We start from the raw sequence: 8048 nt of genomic DNA on the forward strand, positions 1-8048 counted from the left end.
TTACTGAGAAACAGAGGAAGGAAGGATCTTTCTGAAGAACCTAGAGTAAAATGTCTCCAACCTGCTTAGCCCCGAACTTGTGTCTTGTGTGTGTGTGTGTGTGTGTGTGTGTGTGTTTGTGCATGCACGCACATTTTCTTTTTTTGGTATTGGGGTTCCACTCAGGATGTTACACTTGTTAGCCTAGTGCTTTGCCATTGAGTGACACCCCAGCCTCTCTTGTGTTTTTAAGTTTGCTTAATTTATTTCTCAGTATGTATGGACCATTTGGTATTCCATTTCTATTGAATGGCCTGACCATTGAAGAAGATAGTTTTGTGCAGAGAGCCCACAAGATCTTCCACAATCTTCAAGCCACTCCTTCACATGGCCGACTCTTTCTTCAGTGTTGATCCTGGGTCCCAAGCACTTCTGTAAAATTATTAAATAAATTATGAATTTTTATTGTAGAGGTGATGTACAGAGGGGTAACAGTTACATAAGTCAAATGAGTGCATTTCTTTTTTCCCTCCCTTTCGCCCAGTTTTTCCCAATTCACTCATTCCTCTACAAGTTGTGCAGTTCATTTTCAGTATCCAGTGAGTATCACTGCTGCCTTCATTCTTGCTTTGTCCCATCATTTGTGTTCCCCATTACCTTCCCACAAACTGATACATTTACATATGAGACAAAAGGCACAGAAATCAAAATCAGCGACAAAGGAAGAAAACAAAGCAAAACAAAAATAACAAGCAAAGTCACCAAGAAACCTCTGGTTCACATTTCTTGGAGTTCACTTTGATACGTGTCGTTTTTACATGATCACATAGTTCTGAATAGTTTTCTTCTTTTTATTGTTGTGATTGTTGTGGTACTAAGGTTTGAACTCAGGGTTTTGTGTTTGCTAAGCAAATGCTCTATCACTCAAAACACTCCACCAATCCTCCCTCATTTCTATACACTGGGAAATCAACATTCAAATTTGACCATTGTAAGGCATGATTGTGAATATTATCAATTTCTTAACTGTAATAACTTCTTATGAAGAGTTATTTTGCTAGGGCTTATGAATTGCATACACATGCAAAATAGATGTCTTTTCTAAGTCATCAGAATCCCTGAAAGTTGTGCCTAGCCATAAGTGGTTGCCTTAGTCTAAAAGGTTAATTATTTTATCAGCTAAAGAGGTTCTCAAGCATCTCCCAGAGCAGAAATGTCTATAACAACATTTCTGGATAATGAAGGGAAACATTTCCATTAATAAAAGGGTGCAGAACTGGGAGGCAATTGCAATGAGGTTAAAAGGTAAGACTCAAATGCCAGAAGGAAGTAGTTAATGGAAAGGCAAACTTTTATTGTGTTTTGCAACAAACAGCGTAAGTTTTATGTACCACCTCATACAGAATATGGCAGAAGCTTAATTCCATAATTTCTTCATGTCTTCATTTCAGCACTTCCCTATCACAATTTTTTTTGCCAGTTCTGGGCCTTGAACTCAGGGTCTGGGCACTGTCCTTGGGCTTTCTCAAAGTTGGAGCTCTACCACTTGAGCCTCAGAACCACTTCTGGCTTTTTTCTAGGTATGTGGTACTGAGGAATCGAACCCGGGTCTTCATGCATGCTAGGCAAGCACTCTACCACTAGGCCAAACTCCCAGCCCCCCATATCACATTTTGATCAATCAAGTCCATACTTGTCTTTCCTTCCCACTGGGTGACTGATCTGTGATGATAGGCCTGGGTCACCTAGCTTCTGGTCCTTTGCATTGAACCATGGCATGGCATATATTACACCATTAATAAATGCTTGTTTATGCTTTCATGAGACTCTATATGAAAGTCTGTGTAAAATGATAGAGGATCATTACTAGTCAGAGGCAGCTTAAAAGGAAACAACCTACTGGGTGCAGGTGGCTCGTGCCTGTAATCATAACCATTCAAAAGGCTAAAATCTGAGGATCCTGGTTTGAAGCCAGTCAAGGCAAGAAAGTGTGTAAGACTCATCTCTATTTAACCAGCATAAAGCTGGAAGTGGAGATGTGGCTTAAGAGATAGAGTGTTAGCTAAGGGATAAATCCAGTACTAAGTTCAAGATAAGTTCAAGCCCCAGTGCCAACACACACACACACACACACACACACACACACACACACACACACACACACACACACACACACACACACACACACACGCAGTGTTCCACAGGGCTGTGGGCGGAAGCTTGGTGATGACAGAGTTTGAAACTCACCCTTATTCTATTCTCTGTGACTCAGAGATAGATTTAGTAAGTAATGCCCACAAATAAGGTTTTGAAGAATTATTTTTTAAATGAAAACTAGATATTAAAAAATAATATAAGAAGGGCTGGGTGTGTGGCCTGGTGGTAGAGTGCTTGCCTTGCATGCATGATGCCCTGGGTTTGATGCTTAGGCCCTGACTTCAAACAATAATAATAATAGTAATAATAATAATAATAATAATAATAGCCTAATGATACTATTTCACTAGGTCACTAGTATAGACCTAGAATGGAACAAGATTGTTCTTTTTTTTTTTTTTTTTTCTTTTTTGGGTCTTGGGGCTTGAACTCAGCATGGCACTATCCCTGAGATTTTTAGCTCAAGGCTACCACTCTACCCTTGAGGCAAGCTCCACCGAGTCTCAGGTCCTTTTGTGCCTGTGCTGGCTTTGAACCTTGATCCTCAGATCTCAGCCTCCTGAGTAGGTGTGAGCCACTGCGCCCAGCTCGAGATTGTTCTTAATGGAGATTGACTTACTTTACTGTAGAAGAAGTGTTGGCCCAGACATAGGCTCCTGCTTTGTCCCATATGCAGAGTCCTGGAGTCCCCAGGACTATTGTGCGACAGAGTTGATTTTCAAAAGTTAATGTGAAAGGACAGGGAGTTTGGCCTAGTGGTAGAATGCTTGTCTAGCGTAAAGACCCGGGTTCAATTCTTCAGTACCATATACATAGAAAAATCTGCAAGTGGTACTGTGGCTCAAGTGGTAGAGCACTAGCCTTGACAAAGCCCAAGGACAGTGTTCAGACCCTGAGCTCAAGCTCCAGGACTGGCAAAAAAAAAAAAAAATCCATGTGAAAACCCCTCCAATGGGTTCACCTCTGTCACTCTATACTTTGATTAGACTATCCGTGGGTCATGTCTTACTCTATGGCATAATAAACATCCTGTCATATCTGTGCTTTATTTAGGTGCAAAAAACCCATTACACTTTTTGATTTCTGAGCTCTTTGTTTTGTGTATAAGTCGATCTGCTGTGAGGAAGGGAAGGGGAATCACAGAGACAGCGGGACTCCAGGTAAACCCATGCAACAACCATACTCACTAGACATGATGTAGGAAATGAACTTTACAACTGGGAGGGAGAGAGGTGGGGAGGGGAGTGAGAGAAAATGAGGGAGGGTGGTAACACTGTTCAAAAAGAAATGTACTCATCACCTTACTTATGTAACCGTAACCCCTCTAAATATTACCTGCACAATAAAAAAGGAGGGGGGGAAGCCTGGGGCCCTTGGCTCACGCCTGTAATCAATCCTAGCTGCTCAGGAGGCTGAGGTCTGAGGATCACCTTTCAAAGCCAGACCAGGTGCTAAAGTCCGTAAGACTCTTATCTCCAATCAATCACTAGAAAACTGGAAGTGGTGCTATGTGGCTCAAGGGGTAGGGTGGTAGCCTCTAGCTGAAGAGCTAGAGGACAATGCCCAGGCTGAGTTCCAGCTCCACGACTGACAACAACAAAAGAAATAAATCTGTTTTTGCCACTTTATACCGCAAAAAGGAAAGAAAGAAGAAAAGAAAGAAAGGAAGAAAGAAAGAAGGAAGGAAAGAAAGAAAAAAAAAGCCATTACAGGCAACAACAGGCAAAGGAAAAGGAAGTGACTTATAGACCTCCATGTGAACATCACTCACATTGGTCCACTTTTTTTTTCCCCATCTCCATCCATCAGCTCTCATCCAGCCAGCGGTAGATCTATATTAATGAATGCTCGGTAGATGCCAGGTCTACACAATGCTCTTTATTTGAATTGCCACACTGAATCTTAACAAGGACAGCCTGTAAGAAACATCCCAAATCTTTTGAAGCTGGGTAATAATGAGTCTGGGGAGCAAATACTCCCCCAAACAATAATAAGATAAAAAGCTAGAATGATCTGTTATTTATATGGCTGGATGCCAGCAGCAGAACTCATGCTTGAAGCTCACTTGAGGTTTCCGAGCAATGAGGACACTTAAGCAGGAGGAAAAAAGCTTATGATTTATGTGCATTCCTGTATCCATTTAAACCATGTAGTTGCTGTTGCTGATCTGGATGGAAACTATGCAGGTTTCCCTGGTCTGAAATGTCATTTCACTCCAGTCTCTTTAGTGTTATGCAGTATGCTTACCAAATAGGCTGAAATGGAAGTTTAATGCGACTGTGTTCCGAGATGTATTTACATGGCATTTTTGTAGTCTGTTTGTGTGCTCTCTGTTTATTACTAAATAAGCTCTATATTCATCGCTGTTTAAATTTCAGGCTGATATACTGACATGAAAAAGATGGAGCAAGATGATATCTCAGAGTAAAACATGCAGGCTAGAAGAGGGAACCTGAGAAGTAAATACTGCTATCGGTCAACAGTGAAGCAATTTTCCCTTTGCTTTACATGGTTCTTAAGGAGCCTATCATGTTTCTATCTGTGTACATTACTTCCTATTACAAAACTAGTTAATGCTTGTTTAATACCTTCAGATAAGGGGCATGCTTTAAGGAGGACTGGATTCTTCCAGAAAAAGCCAAGAATAACAAGAAAAATCCATCAAATCACTGCCTGCGCTGATTATAAATACCTTTTACCCTAAAAGCTTTCTGGTGGTTGCAACCCTAATATTAAGGGAGTGATGTGTTCAGAGCTATCATTTCTGATATTTCCCTCCAAATTATGGGCCAAGGATATATGAAGACATGAACAAAATACTCTTCCTGAGACACACTCCTTCCAGGAAAACAAGCCTGTTACCCCACCCAGGGGTCCCTTTCTCTCCATTAACCTCTTCCTTTTGTATCCGAATTATCTACAAAGAGATGCAACAGGACTACATTTTATATACACAATGACAGGCATTTCTTTAAAATCTTTTTTCTAAATTGAAAGATTTCTTTTCCTATTCCTTCTCCCCTGCCCCCCACAAAGAAAAAGAAAAGAAAATCTGCTGACATCTATCTATACCTTTAGGCTTTACATAGCTGATAAATAGCCTAAAGATTATATAAACGTAACTGCCTTTCCACTATCTTCCTCTGACAAATTACAGCCTGCCGGTGGAACTGTGGTAGCAGAAAGCAGACATTCCGTTTTAAACTGTCGTCTTTTTCTTAAGTCTTTAAAACAAGGCCATGATTCTTCATATTCCGTTGAAATAGAAGATGCTCAGGCTCAGTGCACACGAGGAAATTGCAACTTGGCTTTCTCCCTTCCCTCCCACCCTTCTTCCCCCTTTCCTTTTACTGCCACCCTTTACTGCATTGCGGTCCAGTGAAAGCTCCCTGGGAACTAGAACTTGGGCTGGGAGTAGAACTGCGTGCCAGGCACAGCTGCCTTTTTTTTTTTTAATAGCCAAACCACAGATTCTTGCTTCAGGTCATCTTTTACATTGTATTTCGATTTTTATAGAGCTGCTTTCGATAAAGAGAATTCAGACACTTTGCTGAGATGGGTGCTGCATGACAGTTTAATGAGAAGAAAAGAGCAGAAAAAAAACCCCATAGGTTATTCAGTTACCTACTAGTTTCATTCAATGCTGCAGTTTTGGGGGAAGAAAAAAAAAGATGATTGGAAAAAAGAAAAGAAATCTAATTTCAATATGTGATGGTAGTAGACAGGAGACACTGTTGGAGCCTGATTAATTTTCCTTCAGGGTAATATTAAATCAAAAGGGAGCATGTGTTAGCTGCTTTGTTCTCTCTCAAAATTTTATTTTTATTACAGAAATAATACCAGGGTTTTAAATAAAGGTATCTGAATTCTTTTTGACAAGGTATATTTACAAGATATTCTTCAGCTTTATTTAGGACAGTGGAATGAGATTTTCCTCCCCCGTGGTCCCCAGATGGGAATCTAATCCAGCTTTCACAGGCTGCTGAAGCAGGAGAGGTCTTGATCACTGAGAAGCTTCTGGGGATTGGCCTCCTCTCCATCCTTGTTAATTTTTGTAGCCCAGATAACCCACCTCAGTGTGGCCAGTCTGTATAAACAAACACTGGGGAGGGAATTCCAGGAAGGGACCATCAGTCTTTTATGCTCTGTGTCTAAGTTCTGGAGTCTAATTAATTGAGATACTAAAAAAAGAACACCCTTAATAATAAAAATATTCAAAAGCAATTACTTCTTGAGACGAAGAGGAGAGAGAGAGAGAGAGAAGGAAAGTGAGTGGTGAAAGTTAATATCAAAATGTATCGTGTCTATATGTGGAGATAGCATAACAAGTCTCACTGAAAGCTGTTAAGCAAAAGGGAGTTGGGGGTGAAGAAAGAGAGAGAGAGCAATGGAGAGGATTATGCTGATTAAAATAAAATAAGTGCATGTGTGAAATACCCATGGTGATAACCCCTAGTAAAATTTTATACACACATGTGCATACACAAGTGTACACTTGAGCATGCATACACAAACGCACACATACACTCAGAGAACAACAGGAAAGTAAAACAGGCTCTGTTGTGGATTGGTATCAGGATGAAGGAGGTTGCATATTGAATACAAAGTACTTGATATGCATAGATGAGAATAGAAGGGTGAAAGCTGTTTCAAGAAGGGATAAAGGAGATGGATAGAAAGAGAGGTGTTGATAGGAGCTTTATATGTATGTGTGAAAATAGAAAAAATGAAACCATTTGGAGGGATTTTAAGGGAGAGTGCTAGAGGGGGCTCAGTCGGTGAGATACACAGCATGCATGTATGGAAATGTCACAATGAAACTGCCCTTATACAATTAATATATACTAATAAAAACTAAAACATTAACCCCTTTATTTCCCCAAGGGTCACTGTAAAAATTAAAATGGATATTGCATGTGAAAAGCTTTCTATCGCAGATTGATTGTCAAAGAAAAGTATTTTTATTGTTATTGTTTTAAGGAAGGAAATAGATTGTCCTTTCCGTTCTTTCCCTGTCTCCCTAACAGTAATTGAATCTCTTTGATAGTCTGACTCCTCCTCAAGTTCTTATTTTCTAGCAAGTATCAGAAAACCAGAAGGTAAATCAGGTTTGATGTGTTAACTCTAGGAGGGAAAGTATTATAGTCTTCTTTTGTTTTGCTTGGTTCTGTCTCCTTAGAGCTCAGTGTCAGGTCCATACTATCCACTCAGCTATGAGGGAAACTGAGAAACCTCAGGAATCTTCTGATAGAGTGTAACAATGTCCCTATTTTCCTTTGCTTCCCCTTCATATAAGGATGGCCTTCCTGGGGGCTATATTCATGTGGAGACATTTTAAAGGCATACGAGGTTTAGTTTGGAATAGCCTAATGAGTCTATAATGCCTCCAATTACTTCTCAGGTCCATTATAGCTTAACTTTCTTAGTACCTGCAGGTCAAATGATTTTACTAAGCTATATAATTAAAAAAAAACTTCAAGGAATTTTAGGGCATTTTTACATGTGTTCACTGAAACCGTACTTTGCTTGTTGCATTTGCTGACCTCTTATTTGAAGTCAGTTCAACTGAAACCCTAAATCGTGAATATGGGAAGAAAATGGACAAATGCTTTTTTTTTTTTTTTAACAGTGTATGTGTGGACCTGGCTAATGGACTGTGGTCTATGAGTGTGGTATATAATCTGATTCATTGAAAAGAAAGGTTTTTAATAACATCTTATTATTTAATTTATATGGAAATCTTAACAAAGTATACAGCTCTTATGAGCTTTGACTAAGAAGGTGATATCACAGTGTTTTGTGATTTTTGTATTTCAATATTCAAAACTAAAATATACCAGGGAACAATGTCAGATACAGTAACCACATGAAATTAACTATAAGTAGAAAAAAAGAGAAGAGAAATAACTTCA

This window comes from Megascapheus bottae, chromosome 8, assembly GCF_031878675.1.
Source record: "Megascapheus bottae isolate mThoBot1 chromosome 8, mThoBot2.hap1, whole genome shotgun sequence".
NCBI classification, from domain to species: domain Eukaryota; kingdom Metazoa; phylum Chordata; class Mammalia; order Rodentia; family Geomyidae; genus Megascapheus; species Megascapheus bottae.